Below are 19,961 nucleotides of genomic sequence, written 5' to 3'. Positions count from 1 at the left end.
AGAATGATTTGTGAACTGGTTGAAATGCAGATTAGAGGGCTCCCACTTCAGTTGTCTGGAATCAAAGCCTGGGAATAGGGTTTGGTAATGAGTGAAAAATACTCTAGTTGCTTCTTATGCACACTAAAAGCTGGAACCACCGGGCTACGTAATTTTACACATTGCAAATAAACAGAAAAAGAAAACATCTAGAATGACAGTTTGCACAATTTAAGGAGTAAATCATTTGGGAATCTTATTCCTAAAATTCAGAAAACCAACTTAATAATAAGCAGCACAGTATCTATGTGTTTTCCATTTTTAATTTGTAGAACAAATATTGATTGGAATACTAGATAATACACACACTATTTATGTTGCTCTGATTTATGCCCTGCTGTGATAAACTATTAGACATGAATTCCCTGGCCTTTATTTTTTCCATTTATTAAAAAAAGGAGTGTCTTGGTATCTATGGCATTATAAGAAAAGAGGTTCAAGGGAGAGAAGAGGGGGATACAGAAAAGGAATATAATAAGTATTTTGCTTGCATATAAAACCATATTTATTTGTGTAGGCACAATACATACAGCCTTTATTTTATGTGGCTCTGATGATTAATAGTGAAATAATTGTGCTGAGAGAAAAATATTGAAAATAAGTAGAAAAATTTTCCAAACTGAGTTGTCCATGTACATACACATATATAGTGAAATGACTAATAGATAATGAAAAAGAAGTTAAGCATTTGAAAAATTTCCTTTAATGAGTTTAGAAAGGTTCGCTTTTGGCTCCTTACCTTGGCAAGCCTGTTCCTTATTCTTTTACAAGGTAGTGCTGTAAATGTGACTTCCCTTGACTGACTGAAAATAACCTTTGTTACTTTTGGAATAATTGGAAGTTTAGCTTGCCGGACCCCCTGCTTTATGGTTTCTTGCCAGGTAACAGGAAAGCATTTGCTAGTGACTTTCTGATCACTTGTTATTGGCCACGAGAGAATACAGAATGTACAGGAAGTCATCTGGAGAAAAACGTGGCATCTACTTTGATCTGAAGGTGGAGAGGAAAACCCTTACCATAGTTGCTTGTGTATCCCAAAGAGACAAATCTCCAGTTACAATTCTCACAAAAATAATATGGGACCAAAACGCAAGAGCAGAAAATTCTCATTGTGTTTGATTTATAGGAACTAAGGCTAGTTTCTTTTTTTCCTTGCTTCTCTTTCTTTTTAATTTTATTTTTAAATTTGGAATTTTATAATTTGTGTTTTGATGATTAGGTAAATTGGTGTGAGTAGCTTATCATTACTTATATTTTTGTTCACAAATATGGAGATTATATATATATATATATATATACACATACATATATATATATATTTGATGTTTAACTTCACTGTCCTACCTGATTTTAAGCAATTCTCTCAGAAAGTAGTTTATTTACTTGAACAGCTGTGGAAAAAACATTTGCTATTATGTACAGTCTAAGATATGATGACATCTAGAAGGAAGTCAGAATTAATGAGATTATTGCGTTAAGTTGTTTTCTTCCTCCACCTCTCAAATTGTTATTTTTGTTTATATGTCTCCTTCTTTTTTCTTAATCTTGGGAAATTTTATTAGCATTAAGAATCTTTTCCTTTTGCGATGGTGGTAAGGAATGAAGAGCTAACCATTTTTATCCTACTACTGTGTTAAGATTAATATAATCCACATACATCTATACCCATGTGGTTTTGTGCTCAATAGTACAGAACTGACTTTAGGAACTGGAGTATAAATAAAAATTAACCAATGGCAGAATATTTAGAATTAGAAGAAACATTAGAAATAACCTAATTGATTGCCATTTGTGGTATAATAAAAGTATGTCTTTGGTCTTTGTCCCTGGTTCCTGACACAAACTACCTACAACTCTTGGAATTTTTTTATTCATAATGAGCCCCTTTTGACCATTCCTGATTTTACACTATGTGATAACACTTGTTGGGCACCTAGATAGCTTCAGGATGCAGGCTAGTTGCTAGAAGAAAAACCATCCACGTGGTTAAAGAATGAGAACTATTAGCCCTATCTCCAACCTCGTGGAGGGGAGAAGAGCTGGAGAGTTTAATAACTCATGCTTTAATCGATTATGTCTATGTAACAAAACTTTTATAAAAACTTTGAAACATAGCCAGGTGCAGTGGCACGTTCCTGTAGTCACAGCTACTTGAGAAGATGAGGCAGAAAAATTGTTTGAGCACAGAAATTTGAGTTTGTAGTGCACCATGATCATACCTGTAAATAGTCACTGCATTCCAGCCTGGGCACATAGCAAGACCTTGTCTCTACACACACACACACACACACACACACACACACACACACACTTTGCCAAGGGAGCTTTCGTGTTGCTGAACATGTCCAGGTGCCGGGAGAGTGGTGTACCCAGAGAAGGCGCGGAAGCTCTGTATGCTCCCTCTCCCCCACACACCTCTTCCATTTGACTGTTCCTGAATTGTTTCCTTTATAATAAAACGGTAATTGTAAGTATCATGATTTCCTGAGTTCTATAAGTCATTCTAGTAAATTATGCAGCCTGAAGGGGGATTGTGAAGAACCTCCAAATTTATAGTTGTTAGGCCGAAGTGCAGGTAGCCTGAAGACCTCATTGTGACTGGCATCTGAAGTGGGGGCAGGCTTGCAGGACTGAACCCTTAACCTGTGGGATCTGTGTTAATTCTGGGTAGTTGGTATCGGAATTGAATTGATGTTAATTCTGGGTAGTTGGTATCGGAATTGAATTCGAGCACCAATTAATGTTGGAGAACAAGAGAATTGGATGTTGTGGGAAATCCAAACACCCTTTTTCTAGTCTCCTCAATATGATAGAAAGTTTAGACAGAAGATATGGTAAGTGATATGCCTAATTCATGCTGCAAACTATATTAGAAGGTGATAAAACCAAAAAGAGATTTCAGGCCTCTGACTGTAAGTGCTGTGGTCTTTTCTTTACACCACACTGCCTTTATTCCACACATTTATTTATGTGTCAGCTTTTGATTCATGAATAGAACCCAGTCTTCTGCATGAGAGAAGAATTAGGGTGGTTGGGAAATTTATAAGGAGTAGGAATTATCTGTGATTTCTAAACCACCACCACCTACAGAAGGTTGGGAGGAGTAAAGGATCATTCTGCACTCCCAAATCGCCAGGACATTTCCTAAGATTTTCAGAGAGACATCTGGTGAGTTCTAATTTGAGGAAAAAAAAATCTTTCTTTCTAATATAAAGAGATAATATTTAAGAAGAGGAAACAGAACTGATAATAATGCTTTGCAATCAATGGGACTTTGCAATGTAATTTTACGAGGCCCTTTCTCATTCATTTCTAGTTTGCTATTAATAGGACTGTGAGCTTGACAGGTGAATAAACTGAGGTTAGGGGAATGTTGTGGTCAAATAATCCACCCCAGATGAAGAGCTATAAGTCGTGGACTAAGGTTGGTATCATAAGTTCTTGACTGATACATCAATGGTACTTTTCAGGATCACGGGAAAAGACCATTCTACTATGATCTATGCTACAAACATTTTTTAAGGGTCAGCTCTGCACTGCACCCCGAACGATGGGGGCTAGGAAGATGAATAAAATACAGCCTCAATCTTCAAGTTGTTCATTGTCCAGCACAGGCGGCAGGCACATATAAATTAGAATATCCTTCAGTGTGATAATTCTATAGTATAGGTTCACTCAGTACTAGAGGAGGAGGATGAAGGTAACATTGCTTCTGTTCTGACTCAAAGCCACCAGCAGCTCACACCTGAACTATTACACTTTCCGTCTTCTTTCTCTTCTTTGGTCTTGCTTTACACTGTCCATTTACCTCACAGAAGTAGGTTCTTTTAAAATGCAGATCAGAACATATCAATCCTCTGTGTAAAGTCTTCAAAAGTAATCCTTTCTATCACTGAACTTAGAATCAAATTCAGTCCGCCTTTCAGGACCAACTACACCTTTCAACCGCTGACCTCTGCCAACTATTCCACCTTTCCGTATTTAGCACTTTTCACTTTGTTCACTGTGCTCCAACTACCGTGGCTTTCTTTGTAGCTGGCAAATAACGCAAGCTTATTCCAATTAATTTCCACTTTAGGGCCTGTATTAGTCTGTTCTCATGCTGCTAATAAAGGCATACCTGAGACTGGATAATTTATAAAGGAAAAAGGTTTAATTGGCTCACAGTTCCACATGGCGGGGAGGCCTCACAATCATGGTGGAAAACAGAGGAAGAGGAAAGAGACTTCTCATATGGTGGTGAGCAAGAGAGAGAGCTTGTGCAGGGAAACTCTCATCTATAAAACCATCAGATCTTTTGAGACTTATTCAATACCACGAGAACAGCACGGGAAAGCACCACCCCCATGATTCAGTTAGCTCCCACTGGGTCCCTCCCATGACGTGTGGGAATTATGGGAGCTGCAATTCATGATGAGATTTGGGTGGGGTCACAGCCAAACCATATTAGGGCCTCTGTACCTTAGTACACTTGGACCAGAAATATTCTAGCATTATGGACCATTCACTTAGAATGCTCTGGGTTCAAGGTTTCTCTCTTCTCTTCCTCTCTTTTCCCCTTATCTCTCTCCCTCTTATTTGACTAGTTTTGCCTTTAGATCACAATTAAAATATCTCTTTTTCAGAGAACCCTTCCCTGATGACCTTAATTACAGCACCCCATCCACAGCTGGCAGTTCTTCTCTATCACATCACTTTATACTCTTTAGGTCGTTTCACATTCTCCAAAACATCGGGCTTATTTATGTTTATCTATGTATTCCTTTCCTCTCCTCATTTTACTCACTGGCCACTGCTCCCGTTACTAAAATACATGTTCCATGAGGTCACAGACTGTGCATCTTTCATCGACAGTTGTATCCACAGTGTTTAAAATATTGCCTGGTATATAGTAAGCTCTTGATGTTTATTTTATAAATAAATACATTTTTCCTAGGAGGATTGGGTGAAGGTGTTAAGTAGGAGATTACATTTTGAAGACTGAAGCTCCAGCTACAGAAATTTTCAAGAACAGAGAAAGTCCAGGTTTATATATTAACCTAGAATTACACATAAATAATTATTCACCCAATCCCCAAATCTGGCACAGAAACCCTTTGTTTTTCTGGTGAATATGCTACATATGTATAAAATATGTTCTGCATTAAATGTCTCATTATTTTACTTTCTCCTGATTGAAATGTAAACTATAACATCTACTCAAATAGGACTAAATTTTGAAGGAGTTTTGCCCATTTTACAAATATGACTCTTTTTCAGAGGAGTGAGTCTGTGGTGTTCCATTTCACCACTGAGTTGCTCTGTCTTACATTTCTGACTTCTCCATCCTTTCTTTTTTTTTTTTTTTTTTTTTTTTTTGAGACGGAGTCTGGCTCTGTCGCCCAGGCTGGAGTGCAGTGGCCGGATCTCAGCTCACTGCAAGCTCCGCCTCCTGGGTTCACGCCATTCTCCTGCCTCAGCCTCCCAAGTAGCTGGGACTACAGGCGCCCGCCACCTCGCCCAGCTAATTTTTTTGTATTTTTAGTAGAGACGGGGTTTCACCGTGTTAGGCAGCATGGTCTCGATCTCCTGACCTCATGATCCGCCCATCTCGGCCTCCCAAAGTGCTGGGATTACAGGCTTGAGCCACCGCGCCCGGCCTCTCCATCCTTTCATCCCAGTCTTCGTATTTTTTTTTTTCCTATCTATGCTCAGGCTGGCCAGCGACACCTATAGGCCATCACTGTCGGCAGCTCCCAAGGACTATGCCTTTGTTGCTGTTATTCAAGGAGGCCACACACTGCAATTGTACCTGCCAGGTCACCTAAGTTAAAGCTAAACAGAGGATAGAAGCAATTCGAGGCAATTCAAGTGAAATAAAGCATTTTAATATTGGGCAATTTTGCTTCTTTCACTGCTTTGTTCTGGCTGTGAGGACAGTTTGAACTGAGCTTCTGAGAGAGCCAAAGGTACCTTTGTGAAACTCCCAGCTGTTCTTCCATTTTCTCTTTTATGCCATCTGTGACTTGGAAAAAAACAAAGTTCCCTCGGTGTATGGTGGAGTGGGAATGATGATTATGTGAAAGTACTTATCGCACCAAGCTCTCCTCTACTTCTGACCTTACATTAAATGAAGTCAGGCAGTTTTATGATTATAGAAAAGTACTGTAGTACTCACTCCTAAGTATACTGGTATGCAAACATTGGGACATCTTTTCAATCTTTTACAAAGGGTGCTTTATGTTACTTTATTTCAAGTAACACTTACAAGGTACTTGTTGTTATTAAAACCCCATACTATGAATGAAAGATGAGTAATTGAATCTAGAAGGGATATGCAGGGCAAGTCTGTGTGTGTGTGTGTGTGTGTGTGTGTGAGAGAGAGAGAGAGAGAGACAGAGAGAGATACATACTATAATAAGAATATTTTAAGTGACATCTTAGAAGGAACTTAAAGGTGGTCAAAATCTCAATATGGTGATATTGCAAAACAAGAACAGGCTTTAGGACTGCAGATTCATTGGTGGTTGGTCTTCAATGATCAGCTGAAGTAAAATAGGATAACCCTGTATTAGGAAAGTCATCGTCTTAAGGTAATAGTCTAGAGCTAAGAAAATTCAGCATATGTTTGGAAAATAAAATAGGTCAGTTTGGCTGCCATGTGTGGTATAAATGTGGGATTATGTGAAATGAAACTAGAAAAATAGAAATGAGAAATACTGTACAGCTCTTTAAATGACAAGCAAATGACTATCTTATAGGTAATGGGGGGATCCAGAAGCTTAGGCGTAGGTAGTAGACACGTTTGGAGGCACATTCTAAACAGATTAACTTAGTAAACTAGGCAGCATATCCTGGAAATGGAGCATCCAGAAAAGACAGAGTGACACCAGATGGAATGTTTTCTTGGGTAACACCAAGGAGCTGAATGAGGCATGTGAAGGAGAGTGGCTCAGGTGGAGCAATGGCCATTCGGAGGCCATGAATCCAGCTTCCTCATTTTTTCATATTTAGAATGGAAGGGGAATGATGGTGATATCCACAGAAATAGAGAATTTATAAGATGGTGCTAATTTGAGGGTAAAATAATAGGTCCACAAAAATAAAGTCCCCTGGTAACTTCCTGGTGTCCCATTCTGTCCTGAAACACTCTGCTTAGTGAATAATTGAGAATAGACTTTGATCAGTCTTTATGATATGTCTTCATGCCCCAGATTACAGGGCTAGTTGATAACTTAACTCAAATGGTAAATAGAATGAGAAAATTCCTTGGCTGGCAGTAGAATTCATTGCCTTTTATCCCTTTTCGGGAGGTTTTGCTATTAAGGAAGCTGGGTATAATGAAAAGTGCACAGGCTTTAACCACAGCCTTGAGTTTGATTCCTGAGTGTTCCTCAGTTAGGGTGTGATCATGAGAAGATTTATAGAAATAATGATATAAACCAAGGCTCTTAGGAGGGTTCACAACATATTGTGTCTCCTTCATCACTATAGGCCTGACAGTTTACAGTTTTAAGTACCATTGCTTTTCAGTAAGGATTTTTTTTTTTTTTTTTTTTAGATAGACTTCTATTTCATGTGGCGTGGTTTTTTTTTTTTCCTCCTGAATTTTATCTCAAAAGGACACTTTCTTGAAATGTCAAGATGGTATTGCCATAAGACTGTCTTCCCATGAGCAGTCTTTTAGCTGATAATTAGTTTTCCACCAAAAGTTGACCATGTCAGAAAGCATTGCCTAATCCTTAAAAGAAATAGAGCTAATAAAAGTCAGACTGATGGTTTGATAAGACATTTAGCAAAATGCCAAACCATTTCATCTTAGTTCCTATTCTTGGAATTTGGGGAGAATAAATGTGTGGGAGGGTCTGGGATATAGTGCAAAGTTATGAAAGTATAGACTGCTTCTACCATATATGAACACTAGATTCCTAATTTAAGGAAGAAATTTAATTTAAGAAAGAAACGGACACATAGAGGCAGTCAGTTTAGAAGGGTGTGCAATAATATGAATATTATTCAAGTACCTAGGATTGACTTGTCAACAAAAGAATAGTTTTGGCTGGGTGTAGTGGCTCATGCCTGTAATCCCAGCACTTTGTGAGGCCAAGGTGGGTGGATCACGAGGTCAGGAGATCGAGACCATCCTGGCCAACATGGTGAAACCCTTTCTCTACTAAAAATACAAAAGTTAGCTGGGTATGGTGGCATGCACCTGTAGTCCCAGCTACTCAGGGGGCTGAGGCAGGAGAATCGCTTGAACCCAGGAGGCTGAGGTTACAGTGAGCCAACATCTCGCCACTGCACTCCAGTCTGGAGGCAGAGCAAGACTCCATCTGAAAAAGCAAACAAACAAACAAACAAACAAAGTTTTATGAGGGACCCGAGAGCTGTCTTAAATGCTTAAAGATCTAGCATATAGACCTTCAGGTCAGGTTCGCGTTGGCCCACATTGCGTCAAGGTGGCTGAGTACAACCATTTACTGGTTTGGCTGTAGAGGAAAGTTCCACATTTATTGGAAGGACTAAAAGAGCTCTAAGCTTTAGAGCTTAGAAAAGCTTATGAAACAGTAAAGCTGCTATAAATTGCTTAAGGAAATTGGGATATTTGTAATTTTAATTGTAGGAAAGAGCCAGTCCTTGAATCATCTTAATCTGTTAATGCTTCCATTTACCTTTAACTTCAACTAGAAAAGGGGTTTAGTGATGATGGTTTAACTTCAGAAGGTGATCATACTATTACCTACTGGTAGATTAATAAACACCAATATATCTATTTTAAGTTAATCAATTCACATTAACTTTACCTTCTCCTGTCTCATTAAATATAAATTAAATGCATAGTTCGGAAGCTTAACTGAAAATATTTTCCAGAATTTACACAGAGCATGAATACAAAGAATTTCCTTGTGCTATGCCTACCATTATTCTCCTTTCTTCCTTCACTGTGTTTTTTTCAGGATTCTCAAAGGAGGAGGATCAAATTGATAGCAGTGGGTCCCTCCCGCTTTCCTCATAGACATGCACATTACCTACAGATAGAAAAGGAACACTTTCTCAAAAATGTTGAGACTTCTTGATTTAAAGAATTGAAAAAAATACACAGGATTAGATTCACTGTTGACCTCCATGTTGAACACATTATTCAGTAGGTTTTAGAAACATGTGCTGATGGAACAGGTGCTATAGACTAAATGTGGGTCCCCCATGCCAGTTAATGGCAGCTGGAGGCAGAGGAACTCCAATACTATAACGTTTAACAAAAAGCATGTTACTACACTGGTGAGCAAAGCCCAGAATGAAAGACAATCAGACATACCTATTAAATGCATATTTTATCATTCCATGAAAAAAAAATCAAAGACATCATGGCACTGTCATGGCAACGATGCAATATTTCCATCTATAATCACTGCATGCAGATTTAGTAACATTGATTTCATTTCAACTATTTCTGGGGCTACAGTTCAGTGTATTTCTGCCTGGTTAGTTTGAAAATTGTTAATATAGCATAAATGGAAGTAAATTGAAGATGCAATATAGAGAATTGAACTGTAGCTTAAAACATGTTGCGCCTAAAAATAATAGGAGGGATGATGTTCAGAAAAGCAATGAACAGTCAACACATTTATTCAAATTATTTCTAAAGCTTGAAGTTTAAATGAGAGGTTCTGTTTTGGATATGGCATTTAGTGATCATAAATAAGTATAATCTGTTAGAAATTATTAGGATTCTAATTTTATACTAAGGACCCAGTGTCAGCCTAATAGTCAAATATTAACTTCTCTAAGATATACAAATATTTTCTTATAGGAAGAAATAATTTGGGGAAGCAGTCTCACATTGATTTCTCTGTACATCTTACACAGAATTTCCTTGTGCTGTCCCTACCATTATTCTCCTTTCTTCTTTCACTGTTTTTTTTTTTTTTCAGGATTCCTAAAGGAAGAGGATCAAATTGATAGCAGTGGGTCCCTCCTTCTTTCCTCATAGACATGCACATTATCTACAGACAGAAAAGGAACCCTTTCTCAAACATGTTGGACTTCTTGATTTAAAGAATTGAAAAAAAATACACAGGACCTCCCATGTTGAACACATTATTCAGTAGGTTTTAGAAACATGTGCTGATGGAGCAGGTGCTATAGACGGAATGTTTGTCCCCATAAAATTCCTATGTTGAAACCTAACCCCCAGTGTGATGGAATTTGGAGGTGGGCTCTTTGGGAGGTGATTAGGTCGTGAGGGTGGCGCCCTCAAGGATGGAATCAATGCCCTTATGAAAGAGGCCTCGGAGAGTTCTCTGCATTTCCCCATGTAAGAACATACAGAGAAGATGGGCATGCATGAAGCAGAGAATGATTGGCCCTCACCAGATGCTGAATCTGCCAGTGCCCTGACCTGGGACTTTCCAGTTTCCAGAACTGTGAGTAATTAATTTCTATTGTTGATAAGCACCCAACTTATGGTACTTAGTTATTGCAGCCTGAATGAGCTAAGAAAACAGTTGACAACAGCATAATTTTTACATTGAGGGAATATAGTTTTATTTTGCGTTGTTACAATATTGAGAATATTATAGTCATGCATAGGCTACAGAGTCATCAGGAGGTAATTGAATCTCAGGGATTAAAAATAGATGTCCCAATCTATTTTCCTTAGCATATAAATATTACAAGCATTCTGCATTTTAGATCAACTAGAATTGTCAGGTGATAATGACCACACTAGTGTTTCAATGATTAAATGACATGCCCTTGGTCTATGGCATGAAAGGATTGTTCCACATTTATTTTCTAAATTAAAGTTAATACCTGAATATCAAAAGAATAACCAAACAAGGAAACAGGAAAGAATAGTAATATAATTCAGAAACAGGACTTATCTTCTGAAGGTGCAGTCATGTTTTTATAATTTTATTTTTCTATAGATAGAATTGCTGTGGATGTTGGTATTAACTTTTTGAATAATTGAAGAGGTAATAGATAAGAAATGGCTGTATTCTGCAACATTAAAATGATATTTTCCTCCACTTTTTTCTTATCTAGCTATTCCACTTTAGAAGTTATTTGAAAGTACAGAGGAAGATGAACCAACATTAGTAAGTGACCACAATGAAGGTTAAGATAGGCAACTTGAAAAAAGAGTGTTTTGTCAGTAAGTTAGGAATTTGATTTTATCTAAGGTAGAACATTTTTACAAGAGGAAAGACAGAAAAGATTATCTTTTAGCATCAACCTCTCTAACAGTAAGAATGAGGAAATACAGAACAAAACCAGTCACAGGGATGATACAAGAACCATCTCCAAAACTCCTATGTAGAAATCCAAACATCTGAGTTTTGTTCCAAGTCCGTTCAAGTTGAGTTGTGTGACCTTGGATAAATCCTTTTCTGTTGTGATTCTTGGGGTCCATATGTGTCAAATAACTTGGTTGGAAATAAGGAACTTAAATTCCTTGAATCTCTGGCATTCGATAGCCTGGCTTTTCAGTCTGGAAACACAAGTGATGATGCAGTTTTTGATATGTTTTTGTTTTCTTTCCTTTTGTTTTGTGGGAATTCATTATTTCACTGTAGATCCTTTGAGAAGCACTATTTTAGGAGATGGTACCAATGGACGAAAGTCATTTTGAGTTTATGTAAATTTGTAATTTTTGTAATTTGGTCTTTGATGTACCCATTAACCTCTCTTACTGGATTTAAGGGTAAGATAATCTTTGAACACCCCCACCGCCTTTTATCAACGTGTATTTCATCGTCAAAGATAACAAACTTGGTACAATTGTCTTTTGTGATGGATTATTAGACATTCCCCTTACCTAGAAAAGGGGGAAATGATGGAGTAGAAATATGTCGTGCTAGACTATTAGGCAAAGACGATGAGTCTTCTAAATTCCCTTGTGGAGAGAGAGCAACACACTTTCATATCCACTTAACAGATGCTCAGTTGCTCTCCTTTGCACTCTGATTTTGATGAGAGCTGTATAACATCTCAATTTAGACTTCCAATGCGTCAGTTATTTAACTTTCAAGGCAGAGGTATGATGCCCATCACAGATGTGTTTTGAGGATCAGCTCTTAGAGTGCAAGGCTCTAAAATATTTTGCATGAAGATACTATTTTTAAGATTTTACTGCTTATTGTTTACTCAGCAGGTCGGCACTTTTCTTTCCATCTTTCTGATAAGAGGAGAAGAGATAAATAAGAGGGAACTGAAAGGGACAATAGCGCAGATGAAGGTGAGAAGGCTCAGAGAAAGCAACTAATGTGCCTGAAGTCACACACAGTTAGTAAAAGGACTGACACTGAGGATGAGGTGCCCTCATCCCAGTTGCTGCCCTGTTAACCTTTGGGTAGCTCAAATCAGTTTGAAGCCTCTACTTGGAATCCTGTGTCTAGTACTCACATTGTTCTTTCCTTAGAAATACGTAGATCGACATTGACAATTGAAAACATAATTTCATCTATTAGCAAAATTGGAGAGGTTTGTTTTGATCCAGGGTCTGAGGTGCACCATAGAGCTGACATTACTGCCACACGCTGTAAACAAACAGCATTGTTATTGAAAATGTGCTTTAAAAATAATTATTTCCATTTATAAAGCGCTCACTTTATGCCAGAATTATTTTAATTGCTTTACTTATTTTAACTTATTGAATCCTCATGTCAACCTTGTGTAAGGTAGTTACTCTTATTGTCATCATCTCTGCTTTGTGAATGAAAAACCTGCTGCCCACTGAGGATAAATCACTTGCCTAAGGTCACACGGCTAGTAAGTGCTTACACAGAAAAATTAGAACTGGGTGGTCTGGCTCTGCTGTCTGCACTCCTCCCCACTACATGCTATAGTCCATCAAAATAATAATTGTCTCATCTCTTTTTTTGTTCTAGAGAACTTTAAAATACAAAAAAAAAAAAAAAAAAGTACAAAGAGGAAAATAAAGTTTATCTGTGTTCCTACCACGTAGAGATAATCACTGTTGACAATACAGAGTTGTGTTGTTAGTTGCAGATCAAATTACACAAAAAATATCCATGCATTTTAGCAGCCATGTAATTCAGTGAAGTTTCTTTCATTGGATGTCATCGGATGTTACAACATGTCCAGGGTGGAGATTTCTCAGAATATTTTGGGCCTTGTAAAATAAAAGGCCACTGTTTGAAAGCTTACTCCCTATTTTTTTTTTTTTTTTTAAGAAAGAAGGGTTTTATTGAAAATGAAAGTACACGCCACAGTGGTGTGGGAGCAGGCCTGAGCATAGGGGCTCAAAGGCCCTGTTACCGAATTTTTGGGAGTTTTCCCCCAAAGGATTCCATCGGTTACTTGGGGTACACCCTGTGTAAATGGAGAGGATGTTCACACATCCCTCTCCAAAGGGCCAGTGTGTTGCTGGCCCTTTGGACATGCTGACAAAATATCGATTAATATGGGCTTTCTTAAATGAAGTGATCACCTGTGTACTGACTGAAGTTTCCTGTGTATCTGGCCCACTTCCAACCATTATGGAGGATAGAGGGAGCAGAGTTGCTGCCTCGAGAACTTATGACATTTCCAGACGAATGTGTCTTATGTTTATAATCATACAGTTATTTAGAATTCTGGATAAAAGTAGCTTTCTGTATGTAAGCAATAATTCTGTGGTTACCAATAACATGAAGATAGAGTACATCCAAAGGCAAACATTTAAAAAAAGGACAGCCTTCTGGATACACACAAAACAAGCAGCTTAAACACCTTGGGCTCACTCTTCTGACTTTAGTTCAATAAAGAAACTGTTCATAGGAATTTGCTACTTAAGACATTTTCTTGGGTTGTCCATGATTAATTCCTTCAAAGGAGGCCAGTTACGTATGCAGGGAATGGATGTCTTTTGGGATTTGACTTGGGTGTCTGAGTGCTAAGCAGGGGCTTCATTATATATTTAGCAGCATGATTTCACTAGGGAAATAGCTGTAGGGCACACAAATGAGGGGAATTCGTATATTCTTTAATTTCCTTTTCTTTAACTTAAAAACAATTTAATGCAACCATGCATAATCTCATAAGCAGGTGAAAAGAGAGAAGTGGTGACTTTAAGTGCCAAAATCCTTTGGTGTCCTGGAAAACACACGTGGCCTAAACATTACACATCAATTTTATTTGCTGTTCTTGTAATATTTCAGGTTAACTCATTGCCTTTCACTGGTTTATTATACAACCTGTTTTCAAGGAGACATTATTTAATTGTAAGGAATAAATTGCTTGTGTGTGTGTGTGTGTGAGTGTGTGTGTAGAGTCCTAATATAATTATTTTCACTTTAGATTCTAGTGAATTTCTAAATAATCTTGGGAATGCAATCTTTTGTTTATGAATTATTTGCAAGCAGACAAAATTTCTGACATTTATTCTATAATTAAATCGTGATTCTTATAGCCAAGTAATGATGCAATCATTGTGAATTACATAAAAAAAGAAAATGCATATAAAATGCAAATTTAATAAAAGCTTTCTAAATGGCCATTCTGGCAAGATAAAATGCAAAAAATGTAATTTATTAATTGTTTTTAGCGAGGAGAGACCAAAACTTGTGTGGAAAGCTGGGAGGAGACAGGCTTCTGTGAGCTGTGGATTCACCCTCATGGAATTTAGATTCCAGTTAGGCAATGAAAAGTAAGCAAAGAGTGAGAATTTAACCCATAAAATGTGATTCATATAAAATGGCAGAATTTTATATGTATAAATTATAGTTTGTTGCTATACAACTTCTATTTTTGTTATTGCCTTAAGGTATGGAAGCATCTCAAAGAATTTTATAATATGAAACTAGCCTTTCCATTTTGGGGACTGGGAAAACTCATGCACTAATAAATTGAATACTTGCCCTACCTTCATAAAAAGAAAAAAATTTCTTGAGATTTAGGCCTCAAGTTCTCGTTCACTCTTCCTATCTAATACCACTCCAAATAACGTGCTTTATTTGTCACAGAATCACAAGGTTGCCATCCATCCTTCTTGACATCCTTGGTGTCACTTGACATTTCTTGGTAGAGGGAATCACTAATGCATGACTCCAAATTGGGGCAATAGGAGCATTTTCATACTTGAAAACAAAGAAACATATGACCTAGAGATGCCTTCAATACTTTTCCTCTGGAGAGATATAACAATAGATTAGGTAGTCATTTAGTTCAGACACAGAAAGAATTCCTGGAAGACGAGGAAAAGGAACTTGCTGGAAGACATTCAAACTACCTTTCTACCTCGAATGTCTATGATTCTTGAAGTCTCCCCTATTTTTATAAGTCTGTGGGTCTAAGAGAAAATACAGTACATGGATGAGTGTAGAATCTTTTTTCCTTGTTAATAATTCAGAAAACAATACAATTTCTGACAACATGCTTTGTCAATGGACATGACACATAATTCTTGGACAAAGATAACATCTGAATTCTGGATATGGTATAATTAGAATTAGAAATTCAGCTGACACTGTTTAGTATTTCTGCCTGAAGAGAAATGATCACCAGTAAAGTTCTGCATAAGGGAAGGGGGAGAAAAATAAAAGCTGGATGTCCTAGCTACCTTTGTAAAGCCTTACCATCCACTAACTTTGGCGCAGACGCGGTGTCCTTGACCTATTACTTCTGCACTTTTGCCTGACTGTGACTTATGCCATCTTCATTCCTCACCCTCATAATATTTCTTCTAATGAAAATATTACTATCTTCTTATCAAAATCTTATCTGTCATCAAGACTCTTCTCAAATGTCATCCTCTCTATGGAGTCTCTTATGGTAAGACTGTTGTCTGTCCTTTATTCGAATCTTCAAAGCACTTAGTGCTTTCTTCACAGCCCTTAATCTCTCTGGCTTGTAATAAGGTTATTTGTGTTCAATCTTATATTTTCTTCTAAACTCGGAACTATGTATGCAGAAATTGACTTCTACTTCTGTCTGTGCCTTCGGAATTGCGGAGCAAAATAGCTGTCTTCTGACAGGTGCTCAAAATTATTTTTTGTATTAAATTGAATGACATTCTAATGAGATCTAGACCCATTTCAATGTAAATGATAGTACACTTAATAGGCTAATAAGTGTAAGTAACTACATCCTAACTACTATAAAATACTATAAAATATAGTGTTGTAGGCTTTAGACTCAGGCAAAATAAGAATTTTTTCTCTATCACTTAAATTACTTGAATAAATTATTCAGCCTCTCTTGTTTTTGATTATCTCATCTCTTAAATTGGGATAATATTTGTGTCTTTCTTAAAAGGTGATCGTTAGATAATCCTATTTACAATACCATCTTAAATAAGATAATACATGTAAGCAGCTCAGGATCATGCCACAAAACTAGTATTTTTTTATTATATCAGGTATAGGGATATATATATATATAGCAACTACTGTCTTAGCAACTACTATCTTCAGGAACCTTTCAGTCTACTTTAGACGTCAGAGAAAAAAACAGATAATTAGAATTCATTGTGATAGAGGTGTGCTTAAGTGGTTTCTCTATAACAAGCATTTTCCTTTTAGTCACCAGTTTCGTGTATTCTTGCCAATAGCAACTGATCATTAGTATCAGAAAACGTCTGCTTTTATGCCCGCCAGTTTAATAGCAGCTTAAACTTTCAAGCTGGGGAGCTATGTAGAGGTTCTGAATTTATATTAGCATCAAATGAGTGTGACATATAATCCCATGGTCAGAGAAAGCCATTTCTCCCAGCAATTTAATATACTTTATGGGCATGAAAAATCATAAAAGTGTTTCAGTCAGCAGTTCAAGAGTCAGACTTCTGTTACATATACATATATATATATGTGTGTGTGTGTGTATATATATATATATATATATATATATATATATATAACTGAAGGAAAGTGATAGAAATACATTCATTAAGAATTTTAAAGCTTAGGCATAATTTGATCCATATCTAGTTTTACAGATGATGAAGCTGTAGCCCTTACAAGGAAAGTGGCTTACCCTGAGTCCTACAGCTTTTAGGTGGGAAAGCTGAGGCTCTGAGGATCCATTATATAGCTTTATAAAATGTCTTACTATAACACTTACATCTTTAGACCATTCACCTTAAGAATTTAAGTAGCCTTGTCACACTTAGTACACAAAAAGAAATTGCTTCAGTCACCCCTAGTAGATAATCCTCTATTCTATGATTTGCCATGTATAGTAATGGGAACTCATTACTATTCTAGATTTGTTTCACTATTAGACAGCTTTCAATGTTAAAAAGTTATCTTTCACTTATTTAACGCCTTCCCACCTCTGGCTACTTATGAGCAATACAAATCAAATGTGATGCTTCTGTTCAAACTAACACTGTGAGCCAAGAAAGGAAGGGAAATTTTCAAGTGTCGAAGATGAATGCATAGCTCCATAGTGAGTAGGAGTAGTCATCTTATTTCAGATACAACAGAAGAACAAAGCCATCATGGCTCCTAGCATGTTGAAGTCCACGAAGAGGTCAGGATCATTACTGGCTTTCTAAGTAGGCTTCCTTCATAAACTAGGAATCTGCAAGATCATCACCACCATCATCATCATCATCCTAGAAGAACTTAGCCAAATGGCTAAGGATATAGTTACTGGCCCCATCTTTGGGTATAAAAATAATTATTTGGGGCGAGGAGCATGTTCAAAACCTTCAGTTTTTGCTGAATGAAGATATAGAGTATAAATTTCACTCACTATTCAATGTTGATAACAAAGAAACATAAACATTGAAAACTTAAAATTGCTATGCAACCAGTGAGCCCCATAGTCATGAGTAAATACCACTAGAAAACTATGTTTCAAGGTGGAAGAGAATGACTACTAAAAATATTATTAAAGGCACAAATTCCACCACGTACACAGTTGTGAGAAACAGCCAGTGGATATAACAGATAGGTAAACTTCTCTCTAGGTAGCAGAGAATATGGACTTAACTGATAGAAACTTTAAGTATGTTTAAATTTTGACAAAGAAGAGAATTTAAAAAAAAAGATAATCTAGAAATTAAGATTAAGATTTCAAAGAGAAATTGAGAAATACATCTGTGGATGGGCCAAATAGAAATCTTAGGAGTGATACATAGAATTGTCAAAATGAAAACTGTATGGAGCAAAATATACACTGTATTTGCTGATAGCTTTGGAAACAAAGTTACCAAAAAGTATACATGGACAAACAATAAAACACCTTCCTAAATAATTTCTGGATTGTGTAAAAATCATGGTATCTTTGGGTCAAAAGGTACAGTAAGTTCATATATTGCAAGCCCCCTTGGTTCCAAATATTTAGCAACCAATTTTTATATAGCAGATGGATAGATCAAGATAAAGCAAATAAGGCAATAAGACAGAGCCAGAGTAATAAAAACAACATGAATATCTCAGTGGGTGAGACACAGAGAGGCATACAAAGTGGTTAGCAGCAAAAGAGCTATAATGAATTCTGTGGTCTGGGTTGACAAGCAAATAGTAACTGAAGGCTTGGCTCTTGCAGGGTTACAAGTAATAAGAGAGTTCCATGTAAGTTGGGTGCTTGGAGCTAGTCTTGTTACTTGGTATCAGAAATAGATTGTGATATTCTTTTTTATCTGAGGAGGCTGAATGTAACAGTTATATATTGTAACCAGGGCCACAGTTTCTGTGGAGTCTTGAACTTGAGAGGTGAAAGAATAATAAGAGACAGTCTTGAGAATAAGAGCTGAATCAAATCACTTGCTGGCTGAATGACTGGATCTGCAGGGTTCCTATATGGTTGTATGGTTAGACTTGGGGAGTCTTATTATAAATGTGGTTCTAGATTGATGGGTTAGAAGATGTCAGTGGACACTCCTAGACAGTGAGAGGTGAGGACAAATGGAAAGTAGAAAATTCTCCCTTAAAAGGAACCTGACATTCCTAATTCTCATGGCATGAAGGTATTTAATGGTAAGAAATACAGCCAAGAAAATCAACAATTAGATCATTAATTCACTCTACAAGGTATTTGTTTTGTTTAGCAGTTTTAAAAAGGCTTTCTTTTTCTTTTTTGAGACAGGGTCTCACTCTGTCACCCAGACGGGTGCAATAATGGCTCACTACAGCCCTGACCTCCTGTGCTCATGGCATCCTGCCACCTCAGCCTCCCGAGTGGCTGAGACTATAGGCATGTGCCACCACACCCAGCTAATTTTTTATTTTTTGTAGAGATGAATTTTCACCATGTTGCCCAGGTTGGTCTTGAACTGCTGGGCTAAAGAGATCCTGTAGCCTTGGCCTCCCAAAGTGCTTGGATTACAGGCATGAGCCACCACACTTGGCCAATTTTACAAAGACTTTAAACTAAGCATATTATTTAGTTCTAATTATTTATTATGACACTAGTAAGTTCATTCAAAATAAAGCGTGAACCTGGGAGGCGGAGCTTGCAGTGAGCAGAGATCGCGCCACTGCACTCCAGCCTGGGCGACAAAGCGAGACTCCGTCTCAAAAAGAATAAATAAATAAATAAATAAATAAATAAATAAAACTAAACACAAATAAATAAAAAGACGTTAAAAAAGTGACAGATGACAGATTGAGAGGATTCAGTTTATGTCTAATAAAAGTTCTAGAAGAAGAAAATAGAAGGAATGCCAATGAAGCAATATTTGAAGAGAGAGAGTGATATTGGCGGATCATTATTTAGAATTGAAGAAAGGCATGAGTCACAAAGTTTCAATATATATCAACAGCCAAAAAACATAAGTAAAAATACAAATAAGATAAATAAAACTGCAAATACAAACCGGGTTCCCTGCTCAGAGTTTTCACAAAGTTGCAGTTAAAATGCTGGCCAGAGCTGGGGTTTTATCTGAGGATCAAAGTTCTCTTTCAAGGTCAACAGTCATTGTCAGAATTCAGTGCCTAGCTATTCCGGGGCTCTCCTCTCTTTTGTGCTGGTTGTCAGCTGCAGGTTGTTCTCAG

The 19,961-nt window shown here is 37.1% G+C and overlaps 1 protein-coding gene across 2 annotated transcripts in view; it reads left to right on the top strand.

Annotated features, from left to right (window-relative positions):
* CCDC50 (coiled-coil domain containing 50) overlaps positions 1 to 16,791 on the top strand; it is a 179,718-nt gene extending 162,927 nt beyond the window's left edge. The window contains exon 19 of one of the 2 annotated variants that reach the window (XR_007723317.1): positions 9,951 to 16,791. The gene's annotated coding sequence lies outside the window, so the exon portion shown is untranslated. The remainder of the gene's footprint in view (positions 1 to 9,950) is intronic. The other variant, XR_007723318.1, reaches the window with a different exon arrangement.
* The last annotated feature ends 3,170 nt before the right edge of the window (positions 16,792 to 19,961 follow it).

Source organism: Macaca thibetana, chromosome 2, assembly GCF_024542745.1.
Source record: "Macaca thibetana thibetana isolate TM-01 chromosome 2, ASM2454274v1, whole genome shotgun sequence".
NCBI lineage: Eukaryota > Metazoa > Chordata > Mammalia > Primates > Cercopithecidae > Macaca > Macaca thibetana.
Note: the sequence above shows the minus strand (reverse complement) of the source record. Positions and strands in the feature narration are given on the sequence as shown.